The sequence below is a fragment of the Prionailurus viverrinus genome, chromosome C1, assembly GCF_022837055.1.
Source record: "Prionailurus viverrinus isolate Anna chromosome C1, UM_Priviv_1.0, whole genome shotgun sequence".
NCBI classification, from domain to species: Eukaryota; Metazoa; Chordata; class Mammalia; order Carnivora; family Felidae; genus Prionailurus; species Prionailurus viverrinus.
The window spans coordinates 39,124,168-39,143,138 of record NC_062568.1 but is presented as its reverse complement, the minus strand read 5'-3'; the positions used below and the strand labels follow the sequence as shown (position 1 = coordinate 39,143,138).

At 39.1% G+C, this 18,971-nt stretch overlaps 1 protein-coding gene across 3 annotated transcripts in view; it reads right to left on the bottom strand.

Moving 5' to 3' along the window:
- Positions 1-18,971, bottom strand: part of LOC125173418 (serine protease 58-like) — a 141,498-nt gene that overhangs the window by 52,864 nt on the left and 69,663 nt on the right. For 2 of the 3 annotated variants that reach the window (XM_047872535.1, XM_047872536.1), the window contains exons 3-4: positions 3,086-3,163; positions 1,748-1,849 (exon numbers count right to left, since the gene is read on the bottom strand). The gene's annotated coding sequence lies outside the window, so the exon portion shown is untranslated. Of the gene's footprint in view, positions 1-1,747; positions 1,907-3,085; positions 3,164-18,971 lie in introns of those variants that run through there. The other variant, XM_047872539.1, reaches the window with a different exon arrangement.

The following is an 18,971-nucleotide window of genomic DNA, read 5'->3' as shown; positions in this document are numbered from 1 at the left end:
GAGGGAGACACAGAATCGGAAACAGGCTCCAAGCTCTGAGCCATCAGCCCAGAGCCCGACGTGGGGCTCGAACTCACGGACCGCGAGATCGTGACCTGGCTGAAGTCGGACGCTTAACCGACTGCGCCACCCAGGCGCCCCGGAAACTTTTAATTCAGTTCATAAAATGGTTCTAGGCAACAACAGGGCCTATTTCTAAGTTATTGTCCTCATGTGACTCAGTGTTTAAACAAGGGGTTGTTTAAACGGAGGTTTCAATAGAGATTGCAGACATACTTCAGTGGATGTTTGTTGAATGCATAAATGACAGAATGAACTAGAACCAACACACCTGGATTCAAAACACACTTTTTTTCCTCTCAAGCTGTGGCCTTGGATCACTTACCTTGAGCTTAGGTTTTTATAGCCATAAAATGAAAATCAAATGCCATATATACTTCACGGAATTATTACAATGATTAAATGAGATAATGTAAGTAAGATGATCTCATTAAGGTAGTTAAATCTCTTATTTGGGTGTGGGAGGATTAAGAATGAGACACCTTTTTGAGGAATTGTATTAAAATCCTTCATAAATTTCTCATAATCATTTATTCATCAAATAGATATAGAATTCCACAGGCATGGTATTAGGTAGAGAAGCTTTTGTGATAAAGCCTCAGGAAATAAGATGTTTTATGTCCATTTTGACATAGTCTACAAACTATGTTGTCTTTGATACAGTCTACAACAATTCATTGTACTTTCAACCTAACCATCTCTCCCTGGTGCCCCTCCATCTCTAGAATAAGAGAGGAGGTGAGAGGGTCTGTTTTACAAATTGCCTAGTGATTTTCATAATCAAAGTTTAATGGTTTGAAGTTTTTTTAGAGTCATAAATAAGTGTGAATGTCACTATTGTTCAACCAAAATGTCACCCCCTCCATGACCTTGCAACCAACATATCATCTCCTCTTGAAGGCACCATCCTTCTCTCTGGTCTCTAAGATTTCACAAAAGCTGTCCCGTGTCTGGATCACTCTCTCCTGACCTCCCTGCTCCAGCTCACTTGGCTCCTAACCCAACCTTCAGCACTCTCTGCAGTCATTCCCTATCCTGCACAGCTTCTCCATCCTCACTCCCTCCTGCCCCTAGTCTGGATAGGGGCCTTCCTCATCTCTATTAAATGAAATCAAGTTTTTTTTTTTAATTAACTGAAAGACATCATCTCAAATGTATTAATGGAAACATTAATTCACCTTTGGAGCGGATTCTTTTACTTTAGGAAAAACACCAGAATACTTTTATAAACATAATAACCACCTATTGTTCTTAGACAAAAATGTTAAGTCCCCATTAATCTGAAAGCTAATACTTCAGATAAACATGTTAAATGTGCCATTGGCCAAGGTACGTTTTGCTTTGTTTAGCATAAATACACCTTTGCAGAGACAGAGGCAGATAATATTTTTTTTCCTAAATATGGATTTAGCCTTGTGCCTGAAAATTGCCTCCTTCCCTTGGGATATATGAATGTCTTTTATACAAGGATTTGCTCACAGATTGGTTTAGAATAGTCTATATCAGGAGCCAGGTCTTACCTTCTCTTAACATCATGCTTCAGTGAAGACCTAGAACAGCCTTGGAACAGCTGTACCTTGCCTTAACTGTTGGCAACCCACCCATGGGTTTTTTAAATTGAATAACCCAGACTTTGAGGTATGTCATTTAAATTGTTACTATCACCTTGCCTAAGGCTAAAGAGTACCTGGTGGATGAGGTTGAAGGAATTGATGTTTCTATAGTCAATCATTCTAGGGTAGAAGATGAGGCAGGTCTGGGAATGGACTGGAAGAGGCCAGACTTCTCCCTAGTTATAGACAAAGGAGAGGTTTAAGTGTACGAACTCCACAACAGGAAGATGTCTGGGGGAACTGCCACATGGAACAGTCTCCAACTCACAGTATCAATTAATTTACATATAATATTCCTGGAAGATCCTAAGAGTTGTAAGTCGCTTTTAGAGGCAGCTAAGTTGCAAGTTACTTTCTGTATGGTGCTTGAGTTATCCTTAAACCTTCAGTTAAGTCTTAAATGTTATGATGGGTTTGGCTGTGCTCCAGGAATTAAGAGAGAACTTTGTGTACGTATCTAGTGTGAAACAAAAAAAGAGCAGCAGCAGCATGGAAAGGCATTTACAGGATATCAAAAAATAAGTTGTGGGATCTGGAGCTATAATATCTATATAAGGATGGCTGGTCAATTGATCAGTGACCACCTGGATAGACTGTGGAACATGAAGTAATCCTTGGGGATTTATTGAAATTATTCAGGAAGAGAGTCCAGTAAAAGAACAGATTTCTCACAATTCTTGCTGAGGACCATTGCTATTGTTTGGGGGGAGTATTGATGGAATAGCATGTACCTTAAAAAAAATTTTTTTTTTTGAGAGAGAGAGAGAGCACAAGTGAGGGAGAGGGGCAGATGGGAGAGAAAGAGAGTATCTTAAGCAGGCTCCACACCCAGCACAGAGCCTGACATGGGGCTTGATCTCACAACTGTAAGATCATGACCTGAGCCAAATCAAGAGTTGGACACTTACCCAAACGACCCACATGTCCCTTTTAAAGGTTAAAAGAATTTGGATGCCATTCTTCAAATTCACTTTGTCTTTTCTACAAAGCCATCAATTTGTTGTAAATAAGGACTGTGTCTTCTTTATCTTTGCATCATCACAGTTTCTAGAACAGTGTCTACAACACAATAGTTGCTTAAAAAAATGTTTGCTGAATTGTAACATTGTCTTCAACTTGATGATGTGACTTAAGAGCCTTATTTAAAACTGGTTATTAGAAATACACCAAAACAGCATTAGTAAGATGCCTTGATCCTCTTTATTATGAGGTTATTGCTGTAACTTATAAGTTAGAAAATATGTTTTAAGCACAGATTTTCGCAAAAATCTGTACAATCATATTGCCAATCAGGAAACTAGAAGTGGCCTGAAGGCCATATACTTCCTTCATTTAACACATGAGGAAATCAAAGCCCCAAGTGATAAAATATGTCACACAACTTACAAATTGTGGACAGGGTGAGAACGTACCTGTTTTGATTCATTGCTCTCCTTAGTACTACATCATATGCTTCTACTAAATCCCACCAGTCACAGGTCCACGTCACTCTGAAACAATAGTTGGTATAGAGATATTTTTACCATCACACTTTAATTTTATGAGCATTGCAGATGTTTAAAAGTCTTAAATACTGGTTCTCAAACCTAACTGCAAAAAGACCTATGCCAGGGTCTCATCCCAAGCTAGCAGGACTCAAGCATTGGTATTTAAAAAAAAATCCCAAATGATTCTAATTGCAGCTAGGATTAAAAATCATTGCCCTAAAATAGTTTTATTAAATGTCCTATCCATTTGCCAGTCCTTCTGTCCCACCCTCCCAATTTCTCCCTCATGCCCCACTCTATGATTAACTAGGATACACGAAGAATGCACGTCCTCATTTTGGGTTTTACTAATGACCAGTGGGAACTTCCTAAATTAGTGAAGTTCGATGCTAAAAATATTTAATTTGCATTAACCACAAAAGACATCACCAGAGGGACAACACAGTATTGCATTATTTTGGAGAATAGATTTCCATAGAATCATGACCAGCAAGAAGCATATAATTTATATTTGAGCCACCAAGGAAATCTTTGCCTACAGATGTATGTCCTCTTTGTTAAAATTCTTCAAGGAGAAGTATTCCATATTTTCCTTCATCATTCTTTTTTTTTCTTTCAATGTTTATTTATCTTGAGAGAAAGAGAGAGAGCACGAGGGGAGCCGATGGGGGGGAGTTTGCAGAGAGAGAGGCTCTCGAGAGAGAATCCCAAGCAGGCTCCACAGTGTGGGGCTCGAACTCACTGACCATGAGATCGTGGCCTGAGCCCAAATCGAGTCAGGTGCTGAACCAATTGTGCCACCAGGCTCCCCTTCCTTCATCATTCCTAGCCACATTGCTAAGAATGTTCTTTATTTAACCAATTTAAGTTGCTGTCTTCAGTGGCAATGAAGAACAATGAATACATAACCTGTTTACTTATCTTTTGTTTAGTTGTGGACTAATGAAGTCAGAGCTTAGACTTTTTTCCTTCAGGGCAATAATAAATAACTTAACCTGTCATTATGTCCTATATTTTACAACCATTCAAATTTTTTCATTCTTCTTCTCTGAACATAATCAGACCACTGTATGATAAAGTATTTACCTTTGCTTTAACAACTCATCTGAAGATGGAAAATGTAATGAGGTCATTACTTTTAAGTATTATTACATCCATATTCCAGTACTTTCCATTTTTCCCCCTTACTTTTCAGTTTTAAGACATAAAATATAGTCACTGGGTCATAAATTATAATTACCTTGCCTTGTATCTGAAAGCAGAATGCAAACATACTGTGCTTTCTTCTTTTGGTAATTTCTATAATTTACACATAGCATTAATAAGGCTCTGGGTATAACTCAAATACACAGATTGTACCCACAATATCATAAACATAAGCTTTTCTCAGAGCAAATTGTCACTGAAGCACCAACTCAGATAACAGAATTAGTCATTAACTCTTCATGCAGCCTTTACATTTCTTTATGTAGTATTTTCTATACCCATGGTAATATTGTGCCATTTTTACCAACTAGTTAAGATTTCATTGTATAAACAGTAGCTGAATATATTCATGTCAAAGATAATCATTCCTTTAAAAGGTTTCTTTGTCAGGTATTCATTAAAGTAGGTTTCACTTCAAAATGATAGTCACTAATATAGGGCAAACATCTTACCCATTTGGCAGGTTTTCAAAAAATAATTTAATTTTATTAGCACTGTATCAAATCCTCAGCTTATACTATGCCTCCTATATTAATAGCACAAAGATCTGTTTTATGAATGCACACCATTGGCTGGAATACAAAATGAAATAATCTGTGTATCATATAAAAACCGCAAAACAGGAAACCACAAAAGAGATGATGTTCATGGGTACATCAGAAATTAATTATTGGACATATCTATCTGCACCAATGCTATACTGTGTAAAGAGTGCTTCCACTTTCTTATATTGGTCTTCAGAAATTCATTTAGCAATAAATTCCCCACATAAAAGCTTCTCCCCAGCTGATGTTTACCACTCCAGGCTGCATGGAGGAAGTACTGGCATTTTGCTTCAAGACAGGAGGTAATAGGAATAAATGCAGTGCCAGCTACATTTCCTCCAGATCAGATATGTGACTGTTATGAGCATTGTAATGGGTAGCGTGGGTGACACAGGATTTCACAAAAGCTCCTACACAGAATGCAGCTCTTCTTCAGAAGGCACAGCAGACACCATTTTGTCTCATTCCAGAGCAGTTCGCAATCTTCTCCGGTTTTTCAGTTGAAGCTTTCAGATACATTTTTTTAAAAATCTAAACCTGATATGATGTGATGAATTTTTAGGAGGGCAATTTGACTTCTAGACAGTGGGAGAGGGAATAGAAAGGTACAAGAATTGAGGTCACAGCTGTAAATATACCTGAATTCTCTGAAAGAGTAATTAAAAGTGAGAATAGCCTTTATGTATAGTCACGTAGACACTGATAATCATCAATTAACACCAGTATAAAAATAAACCTCCATTCTTAGATTACTTCATAGGAGAAACCCTATTTGCCCTGGGGGCTTAGTGACAGGGGTGGGGAAGGGAGTTGTGGGAGGAGTAAATTATGAATCCCTCTATGTCTTTCCGTGGAGATAAGTGAGAAACCAGCTGTGACTGCTCCGTAGGAAGCCCCACCCCCTGAGCTGACCTACTGGGACTCTGGCCTGTGAGTACAGTTAGCTATTTATCACAAGATTATACGTTATTATTGGCTTTGTGTGCTTTTGCTTTGGGGGCGGGGGTTGATGTTGTTTTGTTGTCTTTTTGGCAAGCCAAAGCATATATACAAGTCAAAGTTGGCTTTCAACACTGAAACCTGACATTTTCCCAAATTTAGTGTCACCCCTTAAAACACATTGGGGTGTATCTCTTAGAATTCCCTTCAACCCCAGTGGCACATTCTTTTCTATATCCTGAATACTATCCACCTTCATCCTTTGAGGGGAGATTTTATTTTATTCTATTTAATTTTATGTATGATTTGTTATCGTGGTAAAATACACATAACATAAAGTTTACCATTTTAAAGTATACAATTCAGTGGCATGCTATACTTTCACAATGTTGTACAACCATCACCACCATCTAGTTCAAGAACATTTTCATCATTCTAAAAGGAAACCCCCTATTCATTAAACAGTCACTCCACATTACCCCTTCTCCTGACTTCTGACAACCAGTAATCCGCTTTCTATCTCTAGCCGCTTTCTATGGATTTGCCTATTCTGGATATTTCACATAAATGGAACCATATAATATGTGTCCTTTTGTGTCTGGCTTCTTTCACTTATACTGTTTTCCAGGATCATCCATGCTATATCTGTATCTATTTTGAAGCAACAGGAAGTCATATGGAGCCCGGTCTAGTTAATAGCTAGATATGTATTATTTGAAAACAAGTTTAAGTTCTATTACAAAGTAATGATATTAATTTTCTTATGTGTCTCATGTTTTGTTTTTATGCCTTTGAGTATATAGGTTCTATATACACTAAAAATACACAAAACTAAGTAAATATGACAGTACATTATAACCTACACTCAGAGTATTAAGTATTGCTCGGTTATCGTTGAGTAGACTTCTATAAGGTTGTCTTTGCAGGATACAGGAGTTGGTTAAAGGATATTATACTGAAGATGTTATACTGAAACTATGACCTCTCCTTAATGAATAATGTGAGGTGTCCATATATCATATCTCAGAAGCGAAGCATTCAAATTAGGCTTTTGTAGTCCCTCTTCAAACATCATTCCTGTTTAATTGTCCCCTTTCCTAGTTCTCCTACAAAGGTGAAGTACCTAGTTAATAAAAAAAACTCAGTCTAAAATATTTATGGCTCAATGAACTTGGAATCTAATGGAGACATCCTTGCTTTATTCTATAAAATTAATTGATTTTTCATCAAGCAGTAGATAAAATATTAAGAGCAAGATCCTTCCTAGTCCCCTCAAATAACACCACATGGATCAGCGTGGTCCTCAAACTTATATGTGTCTAAGAGTCACTGGGATATTTGTAAAAAAATACCACAAAATTTTGTGTAAAAAAAATACCGTACTTTGTGAAGCACTGTCTTTGATGATTCTAAAATAACTGTGCCTGGAGACATGCTGATAAACTCATCACACTTCTGTAAATCAGGCTAAGCTGTGTGGTAGCCCGTGATAAAATAGCATGGCTTTCACAATGATGGAATAAAATAGAGTTCTGTCCCTAGCTGGGAAGCATCAATAAATTTCACAAACAATTTTAATAGGGTGCTATTTTAATATATTAAAAAAAGCAGTTGACCTAAAACCAATGCATACAAAATAATATTTTCTTTTCACTTTCAGGTGCATATAGAAATTTATAAATTATTATTGTAGATTCCATTTAAAGTAATACATCAAAAAAACCACCTGAAGCTCTAAGAAAAATCAGTTTAATGGCTCTGGGTTTCAATTAGAAAACTGATTCAGGAGTACAGCCTACTGGATATTTCTGATATTGCAAAGGAAAAAAACTGTCATGAAAGTTTTAGCATTTAATATCTTTCTTTTATGCATTAATTTCTTTCCATGTTTCTTTATAAGCATGGAATGATGGAAATGTCATGGATTTTGGAGGGTTCAAGCTCTTTATTTGCTATGTTATGTCACCTTGGGCAAGTTACTTAAGCTTTAGGTTCCTACACTGTATAATGGTGGAACACAATAATTTCCATCAGCAGGACTGTTGTGAAAATTAGGGAATAAAAGTTAAACTTCCAGTACAATGCTGGACTTGTTTTAGAACCTATGACCTTTACACAGATACATGTACAGTGCATATATACATATCATCAAACAAATTTAAAAAAAAAATCAATTTCTGGTTTTTCTATGAGTTCCCCAAATTTAGTTCTGCTTCAAAGCAACATTTACCCGAACATGTGAGGACTCCATGTTAGTGCTCCTCTGCATTTTGATTTCTGATAGTTCTATGCATTAATGAATTAGGGAAGACTAGTCCCAGGTGTCAGGTGAAGTCACATGATTTTTACTGGTATTAAAACTCAGTAATGAAATGATGCATTCCAGATAAATAATTTCTGGTAAGTAAGTTATATAAGCAGAATCCATACTTGGTGCCTTCAGTCAATTAATTCTTTGCTGTTTTCCCTAGAAGAGGACATTTGTAAGCTGGTCCTTACTTAAGATAAGCAACAGGAAATGACATCACATTAATGTCAAGGCCCAAACTGTAACGTTTCTGGACCATAGTTGTGCTTAGGAACTCGTCACATCTCCAGGCCCCCACACCACCCTTTTGATTCATAGAGTGTCCATGGTGGTCTCGTGTGTGCTTGGGAACTGGTCCATTCATGTTTTTTGCTCTAGCCTCCTGGTCAAACAATCGAGATGTGATTCAGTGACCTATAGTAGGGCTCCAGAATGTTCATTAAAACAAGTGATTCAGGAGATTCTGATGAGAGGCATTGAAGGGTTATACAGTATAGAAAAAAAATCCTGCATTGGGAGCATTGCCCCAATGGTTTTCTGTTCCTGCTTGTTGTACTTATTGAAATAGAATTGAGCAGTACTTCTACATTCAGTGAGAACTCTCATTAGCTAGGTGGAATATCAGTTATGGTTACCAGGGGGCACTGTGGTTCAAGTTAAGTGTCTTTTTGATTCTAATGCTGCAAACAACCATGATTTATGAGACCCTTGTTGCAGTAAAAGACCATTATTGAAAGTGATACTATTCCTGCCTCCTTACCTGCTGCCCCAATATTAGAGTCAGATTGTTTAAGCTAGCTCAGGGTCCAGCACAGAGTGTGGCCCAGAGAAGTCATTCAATAAATACCTGTTGAATGGAATCCTTGTGGCGCCACAGTACCAGTTACATCAAAGATCTGCGTTTATTTGGAAGACATATTTACTTGGCTCTATATTCATGATCAAGCAGTCTTTCCAAGCATTGGTGCCTACCCAATGAAGCTCTACTCCAGGTAACCCAGAACTAGGGATTTGGGGAAGTTTGAGTCCTGGTGTACCCAGAAAAGACTAGCTGAATTTTTATAATATAGCTCTGGCTCCCCATCATTTACTTATGGCTGCTTATCAAAATTCACATTACGTCAACATTCTTAAAATAGAGTTAGACTAGGGCTGTGTGAGGTTCACATGAAGAAGAAATTCATTGGGATTCAATGTTTTGAATAATTATATGGGGATTAGACAGGTTCTGTAATTAAAGGTCAAGTGATAGAGAAGTAAGTAGGATTTCTTTTTACCTTGAGTAATACTTGTTAGTGTTCTTAAAGTAATGTGGACTTACTTACACAGGTCATGTGATATTTCCCTCTTACTCCTAATCAGTAAATATGGATTGCTTCACTTTTGATTGCTCTATAAAATCTGTAAGTGGTAGATGACAGTCTACTAGGGTCACAATAATACAGAGTTATTAACTTTTATTTTCTTCCCCAAGTCAGGAATCTCTGAGAGTGATATCACTAAGACAAACCCTGACTTTGGCTCTCCAAGAACCCATATGGAAAAATGCTAGCCTGGAAAAATTAAAAATGAATAAAAAAACAGCTTGATGAAAAAAGAATGGTTTTAATCTATTTTAAAAAGAGTTTAATAAACTTTCATCATATTCTCCTATTTACTATCAATTTTAAACCACATATATTTATTACTGCTTAGAAATAAATCATTATTAAAGAAGGAACATAATTACAAAGACATTACTTATAGAGTATTTGCTTTTAATAGAAAATACTCAGAATCATTCAACCATAGAAACAGAAACTTCTTTTTATTGACTCTAGCATGAGAATTAGGTATTGTTATTCTAGGTTCTTCCTATGCCATCTAGTGGGAGATTCAAATAGTTTAATCTGAGTTTTGTGTAGATTATCTACCATCAATTCATTCAACTTTTCATTTGTAGCAAATCAACCACATTACACCTACTAAATGGTGCACATTAAATTCTAGATTGAACTCTGGAAAACAGTGTGGAGGTTCCTCAAAATATTAAAAATAGACCTACCCTACGACCCAGTAGTAGCACTGCTAGGAATTTACCCAAGGGATACAGGAGGGCTGATGCATAGGAGCACTTGTACCCCAATGTTTATAGCAGCACTCTCAACAATAGCCAAATTGTGGAAAAAGCCTAAGTGTCCATCAACTGATGAATGGATAAAGAAATTGTGGTTTATATACACAATGGAGTACTACGTGGCAATGAGAAAGAATGAAATATGGCCCTTTGTAGCAACGTGGATGGAACTGGAGAGTGTTATGCTAAGTGAAATAAACCATACAGAGAAAGACAGATACCATATGTTTTCATTCTTATGTGGATCCTGAGAAACTTAACAGAAACCCATGGGGGAGGGGAAGGAAAAAAAAATGAGGTTAGAGTGGGAGAGAGCCAAAGCATAAGAGACTGTTAAAAACTGAGAACAAACTGAGGGTTGATGGAGGGGTGGAAGGGAGGGAAGGGTAGGTGATGGGCATTGAAGAGGGCACCTTTTGGGATGAGCACTGGGTGTTGTATGGAAACCAATTTGACAATAAATTTCATACATTAAAAAAAAAAAGAGCAGGGGCGCCTGGGTGGCACAGTCGGTTGAGCATCCGACTTCAGCCAGGTCACGATCTCGCGGTCCGTGAGTTCGAGCCCCGCGTCAGGCTCTGGGCCGATGGCTCGGAGCCTGGAGCCTGTTTCCGATTCTGTGTCTCCCTCTCTCTCTGCCCCTCCCCCGTTCATGCTCTGTCTCTCTCTGTCCCAAAAATAAATAAATGTTGAAAAAAAATTAAAAAAAAAAAAAAAGAGTCAAATTCACTCTTGGGGCACCTGGGTGGCTTGGTCGGTTGAGCTTCTGACTTCGGCTCAGGTCATGAGCTCGCAGTTCACGAGTTCAAGCCCCACATCGGGCTCTGTGTTGACAGCTCAGAGCCTGGAGCCTGCTTCGGATTCTGTCTCTCTCTCTCTCTCTCTCTCTCTCTCTCTCTCTCTGCCTCTCCCCTGCTCATGCTCTGTCTTTCTCTCTCTCTCAAAAATAAATAAAAACATTTAAATTCTAGGTTGAAAATGAAACTAAAGCAGATAAAACAGTGTAAACACTCCCTTATGTTACAAATAACTTTATGATAGAATACGCTCAGGTTTCCAGCTCACATCACTAATGACACCAATGAGAGATTCCATGGTTAAAATATAGGCCATTGCTGCTATTAGTAAATCATTATATTATGGTATGATGACACATACTGATTTATTCAGCCAAGAATATCCTCAGGATATAATTCCTAGATATCAATAGAATATAATGTCTTTTCACATTCTGTTTCCTGTCTTTCCTCTCCTCAGCCCTTTCCCTTCCCTGAATGATGAAATCTTACCCATCTTTCAAGATTCCTCTGATAGCATGTTCTCTGTAAAGCCTGCCTTTTGTCACAGTTTACCTGCATACACACAGACATAAACACACAGACCTGAATGACTAACTGGTCCTCTTTGTTGCATCTAGAGTACTTTGTTCTCACACTTCTGTTACCACAGTAACTTCTATTATTATTTTCACAAATAGAGCTCCTTGAGGACAAGGGCTATGTCTTTTTCATCTTTGGATTAGACACCATGAATGAATGAATGAATGAATGAATGAATGAACAGAAGTATAGAGTCATCACTACTGCTCATTTCTCTTGGTTGCAGAAGTCACTCATATTCAATTCCCAGTGACTGGCTGGAAACAGATGGAGAATTATAGAGTGTGTGTGAAGGCATGGGTGGAAGAGTAGGAAGTGACAGATCAGAAGGAATAGTTTTCCAAGGGATATATAATGAGTTTCCCCTTTCTGCACCTTCTCCCTTCACCCTCTGTCCCTTTCTCCCCTAAGACTGAAGAGACATCTCACAGTTGGGGACTTGGCTTAGTTCCACTTGGGCATGCTTATGGATGGCAGTGACAGTCACAGAAAACTCAAATGCTAACAGTGACAGTTCAGTTGGAAGTGAAGGAAAAAAACTGGAGTACTTCCCCTGAACCATAATGCATATTCATAAGCAAAGCCTATTTCTTGAGTCCAACTCCAGCTACCTAATCTTTCTGGGGGTTCTCTTTTACTTGCCCCAAGTAGACATTACGGCTATTACCATGACCATGTTCAAAAGGAAGTAGCCACCTCTCCTGAGAGCCCAGGGGAGAGCCATCATTGGCTGACCGCTCTAGCCTGACAGAGCTGGTTCATCTCCAACCCCTAGGGCATTTACAGAACCCTGACCTGGAGACACTGTGACCCTGAGCGCACCCACATTCAGAGGACACAGAGAGGAAAGGATCAATAAACATAAATCTCACCAGAGCTATGTGGTTATAAAGTATGTTGTAACCATACTCCAAATCAAGGTTAGCCCAGAACTACAGACATTTGTGATTAACATCATCACCTTTACTTCTTAATTGCAGACATAAAATACACAGTTCTTCTCTATCTTTCCTCTAGCTTGGTAAGAATGAGAAAAACAACTTAAATCCATATGAGGTTAAAACTGCCACTTTCATGTTTTTGAGTTTCACTTTATCAGATGTTCAGGCTGAGAGAGTGTAGGCCAAGTTTTTTCCTGAGCGTTAATGTGTGAAGTACACGTAAGATCTGTAGCATGTGGATCAGGCCACAGGTAATGAATAATGTGGTCTAAGGGCGACAGCTAAGAGATCATTCAGGACAAATGGAGCTAACTGGGAGAACTGCAATCAAGGGAGGATTTTGAGAGTTCTGGTCTCCATCTCAGAAAATGGCATCTCTATTTTTTTCAGTGAGTTCAAGCCAAACCCCTTGCAGTCCTTGGTTCCTTTCTCTTCACATCCTTTCTTGTTCCTTTCTTTTGTCACACCCAACATCCAATGCACTCATACACCTTGCTAGTTTCACACACACACAAAATTTCTTCCAGGGTCGCCCAGGTGGCTCAGTCAGTTAAGCATCTGATTTTGGCTCAGGTCATGATCTCATGGATCATGAGTTCGAGCCCTGCACTGGGATCTCTGCTGTCAGCACAGAGCCCGCTTCAGATTCTCTGTCCCCCTCTCTCTCTGCTGCTCCCCACTCATGCTCTGTCAAAAATAAATAAATATCTAAAAAAAAATTCTTCCAGAGTATATCTAGTATCTCCACTTCATATCACTCCAGTGCCACCAACCTAATCTAAGTCACCATCAGTCCCACTAGAACCACCTAACTGGTCTCCCTGCTCCCACCCTTGCTGCCATCTCCTCCTACCCCCAGACTATCATCCACCCAGTAGCCAACATAATCTCAGCAAAGCATAAGTCATATGATTTATATCATTTGAGGGAGCAGTAACTACTATAACAAAGAAACCCCCATATTTGAGTAATGTGGATTCTACTTCTCATTTGCCTAATAGTCCCATATAGGGTTTTTTTTTTTTTTTTTGTCAGGGCCACGCTAGGATAGGGCAAAGCCTACTTATCTTCAATATGAAGTTAACATCCATCTGGCTGGTAGAAGAGGAAGAAAAAGTGAAGCAGGTACATCTATTTCTCTGATACTTGTGCCCAAGAGTGACACATAAATCACTCCTGCTCGCTTTCCAATTGCAAGAATTCATCGATGGTCTCTCTTGATGAAAGGAAGATGCCCTGGCTGGGGAGCTGCTTCCCTGAAACAACTCCACCATCCTACAACTCTTTAGTGGGCAGCTGCCATCTGTTAAAATATAAGGTGGAGCTTATTCATCTGTTTACAACTGACTTAGAGATTCCTGTCTAACTAAACGAATATCCAAAGCTTCCAGATCCTCAGGAGCTGACCCCTTCTACCTCCCTGGTCTCATTGTCCTCCAGCTTTACTAGCCTTTATTCTGATCCTTGCTTATTGCCCTTCTCAGCGTTTGCTGTTCTCTCTGCCTAGAAGATTCCTTCATTAGATCTTTATATAACTGATTCCTTTTCATCATTTACATAGTTAAGGGGTGGGACCCGGGAATCTGCACTTTAAATGACACTCCATGAGACCCTGATGCAGGTGGTCAATGACCCATACCCTGAGAACATTGGGACAGTGGTTGAGGGTATGAACAGAGACACCTAATTCAAACACCACTAAGACCCTTATTAAGTCTATAACTTTGGGCAACCTACTTAGGTCAAACTAAGTACATAGCATGGAGTCTGGCACATAGTAAGTAGCAGAAGGAGTTGCTATATATGTATCATGTAGTTTTAGAAAAAGTAGGGATAGAATTAGACAAAAGGAGATTTGGGCAAGTGAATCTTCTTTTTCTCTTTTTAGAGAGAGAGAGAGAGAGAGAGGGAATATGTGCAAGGGAGGGGCCAAGGGTGAGGGAGAAAGAGAGTCTTAAGCAGGCCCCATGGTGTGGAGCCAGATATCACAACCACAAGATCATGACCTAAGCCAAAATCTAGAGTTGTATGCTTAACCAACTGAACCACCCAAGTGTCCCATAAGCAAATGAATCTTAAATAAGGAAGTGATGTGGCTCCTGGAAAATAGTTTGGATATACTTTGAGGGATTATTGAAGGCCACTACAGAGTCTTAGGGAGTGGAGTGATGTTAGATGAGTGGTTTGAGATGTCCACTGTTACTCTGAGAATTGGTTATAGAAGATTAGATCTGGAGGGGAGAGCCTACCCAAGAGCTTATACCAGTACTCAGGATAAAAGAAGATCCCATTGTATGGACTTAACAAATAAATGGATTGGAAAGAGGCAAAAAAAGAAAGAAGCAGCCAAAGAGGTTGGCATGAAAACTGAGGAGAAATGGTTGAAGAGAAATATGTGTGATCTCAGTACGGGCAGAGCCTAATTGAATAGGAGGGCAGTGATTCCTAGCCTAGATTACACCCAGGAGAAAAAAGACTAAGGAACTCCAATAGATACAGAAAATGGTAAAATAGAATCCTCAAAGCAAATGAAGCCAGAGAAGCCAGAGTTCAGTGGCCAAGCTTTTAAAGAAGTCATGTTAGTCACGACTGAAGGGAGAACTGGTGCACTGGTGAGGCAACAAGTCAGAAATTGAAATGACAATATTGGAAATTGTCCTTTGACTTTTCCATAAAGTTGCTGTTAATATCCGAGTTGAGGGGCAGCTTCTAGGGATGAGAGGGATACAGAAGGAAGGGGAACAAAGTTGATTAAAGAGAGTCAAAGCCATAGATGTAGTTGAGAGTTGGACACATAATTTTTTATTCTCAATGTTTTTAAAGTAAACTCTATAACCAACATGGGGCTTGAACTCACAACCCTGAGATTAAAAGTAACATGTTCCATTGACTGAGCCAGCCAAGACTCTGAGGTGGATACACCTTGTATAAAGCGTGTGTTCAAGGAACACTTATGTGGAGGAGAGAAATGGAACAGCAGCCAAAAGGTGGCGAAGAATAGTAAACTTTGATTCCTTGATGCCTGTTTGCTAGTAGATAGGAGCCATTCTTTTATTCACAGATAAAACCTACATACGTGCTCACTCTCTCTCTCTCATGCATAAACTTTCCATTGTAAACATACAAAATCCCTGTGATTCTCCATACCAAAGCCATCCACTCTCCTGCATTATAAACAGACTGCTGACCTAGTTTTGAATATAATGAAAATTCCACATAGTTAGGGTGGATCCAGGTTTTGTGAGGGCTAAAGCTTATATTACTTGGTTGATTCTTCTTAAGAAAAAAGAATATAAAATACAAAATACAAATACAAAGTTGGGTACAAAAAATGAATATTTATTAAGGATAAGAAAAGGATTCATGACAAATTACCTTGGAACTTTGGAACTTTGGAAGGCCAGATCTCTTCCTTGTGACACTTCTCTGGGCAATTTACTAGAGATGTTTACATAGAAGCGCAATCTGGCTTCCCTCCCCCACTTAGAACATTCTACCAACCCCAGAAACTCCCAACATTCACAGAGGTCCAAGCAAGGGACCCCAAAGCTTAAGCTTCAATTACTTCAGAGTGAAACTGCCTTTCTGTCTAGATGTTTCTCCTTTGCTCTAAAGTGGGGAAGCTCTAGCACCTGACCAAAAGGAAGGACTTCTACATGTCTTTTTTTTTTAAATAAAATTACCATGTGTCCTTTCCTTGAAGGTGGAGGGGACTAAACACTGACCATCAGGAGAAACCTTGCAGAAAACTGTAATTCTGACAGGCACGACCTCAGGGTGGCTAGCAGAGGGTGGAGGCCTTAATTAAGTTCTTCCAAGATACGTTGCCGCATTCCTAACAGTACAGAAACTGCTTAAGCACCAGCTGTACCTTAGGAATTTGCTTTCTGTGGTTTCTTCCATTAGCCTCTCCAGACTCCTTCTTTCCTTCAGTTCTGTCCTGCTCTGTGCCCCAGGAGGCTGACCCATACAGATGTCAGCTGGCTCCCTTCATGCCCAGCTCATGGTCAGGTTTGGCAGTGAGAGGCACCAGCAGAAGAAAAGTGAGGCTGGGTTATTTCTTTCCCTGGCCCTCTTGCTGTGTGTTGGCTGCAAACTCTCCTTTCAGGCAGTCCTCTCCATACAACCACCCTCTCCAGGGTGTGGAAATAGCTCCATATTCTCCATCTTCAGGCCTGCAGTAGTAATGCCTCTCCCTATCACAAGTCCTGGGGATGGTGCCATCCCTTGTTGGTTTCTGTAAATAGTGTCCACACCTTTGTGAACAGTTTCTTTATTGAATTCTCCTCAAATTACTCTGTTTGAATGCTCATCTGTTTTCTGCTTGGACTCTGACTGATACCATGTTATAATTAACAAGGAGGGGAAAGGCCTTCAAAAACTTTTGCTTGGGGGCCCAGAATTAATAATAAAGAGAAGTAAAAAAAAGCAGTAGCTGACACTCAATGTACCAGCAACAGATTGTGCCAAAAGGATGGTCATAGCAAGTACCTCTGGCTTCCTCTCCTCCTGGCAGGTGGGGGTGTTGGGAAAGCAGCAACACTTGTAAAAGAGCAAAGTGCAGCATCAGGGCTATGAGGCCTTGGGTTCACTGTCTGCAAATCACATGATCCTCCAGACAAAAAGGACCTTATAAGGTAAAAGAAACCATTTGATTAGTTAGTCAGGTTATTGCATATTTTCTGCTTGAATACTCGCAAAGATGGAAAGTGTTACTGTACAAATAGCCCATTCTGTTATAGGGGCATGTCTAATTGTTAGAGCATTATATTAAGCAAAATCTGCCTTCCTCTAACTTTCCTTAGGTCTATTTCTTTCTTTTGAACGATGTAAACTCAAATGTGATCTTTCTTCCTTATGGCAGACCTACAGATATCTGAGGAGAGCTGCCATTTCTCACCACCCTGGTGTCTTGAATGACCTCTAGTTCATCAATGTGCCAGTAAAAGTACGGTGCACCCAAATGGTCATAATACTCTACGTAGAATCTTGCTTGAAACAGCCATATAACACTCAGCTAGGCTTTTTCCATCATTCTTTCCCCACCCCTTAAAAAATATTTCTCTTACTTCTGGGACACATTTAAAATTAATCCTCTCTTTTAGCACCCATAGCTGCTACTTCCTTTAACTGTACTAAAATTATCTTCTCCTCTCACATCATTTCCTATTTCAAATGCCTCTTTTATAGCTACCCATGGTTTTTTCCATCATATTCAAGTTTCTTGATTTTACTGTTACTGCCTGACCCCAATCATTATTTTTACTGCTTGCTGATTTTCCTTTTCTCCTTTTTCCTCCACATCTTTGTTCCCTGTCACCTCTACTGAATATACTACTGATTTCACACTGAACTTTGTTTGAAATGTTCAGCCCATTTTCATCATCCTTTTCTATTTTAGAAGTCCCTTTTATGTAACTACCTCATAAAACTTAGAGAAAAATACACACATAGACACTAAATCCAAATGATCTTTTCTCCTTCAGAGTTCATGAGCATCCTCATGATCCTTGATCCTCATCAAGATCCTCTTGATCTTATTCTCTGAATTAAATACCAGTGTCAAGAATAAACTGTTAGAATCAAAATCATATCTTACAATGTTTCATAATAATGTTAGGCCCTTTACAATTACGTAAAACCTATAGAACTTGAAGTAACAGGGGAATAACACTCAAAATAATATTGATAATCATTTCATTGAAAGATGCATGATATCAATAATTCAAGTTATGTATAAATTTCTCATTAAAATACTTGTCACACAGGACTCACCTATACTTAGTTTTACTTCTCATTGTGAGGGAGGCCTACAGTTAAGGTCCCTGATGAAAATCTACTCGTTGCCCTTATTATTTTTTTTAATGTTTATTTCTTTATTTTGAGAGAGAGAGAGAGAGAGAGAGAGAGAGAGAAGGTGAGAGGGAGACAGAGAGCACGGCATGCATATGCATGTGTGCATGCACAAGTGAGCAGGGGAGGGGCAAGGGCGGGGAGAGAATCCAAAGCGACTTCATGCTGTCAGGACAGAGCTAGGAGCTGGATCTCACACACTGAAATTGTTACCTGAGCCGAAATCAAGAGTTGGACGTTTAACCCACCGAGCCACCCAGGTGCCTCTCCCGGCCCTTATTTTAAAGGAAGGGATTGAGTTAAAAAACCCAATACTGGGCATATTCTGTCTATACCACACCTACTTCTGGACCCAAATCAAGTTAAAAAAGAATCTGAAAACAGACACAAAAGACTGATATACAATATTGCCATGTTTGTCTACCAGAATTCCTTTGGTTTATATGTATACAAGATTTTTACTGATGGAGCTCAAAGTCCTCCAGAGATATTACCTCTAGAATCCTCATAACATTCTCTTTAAG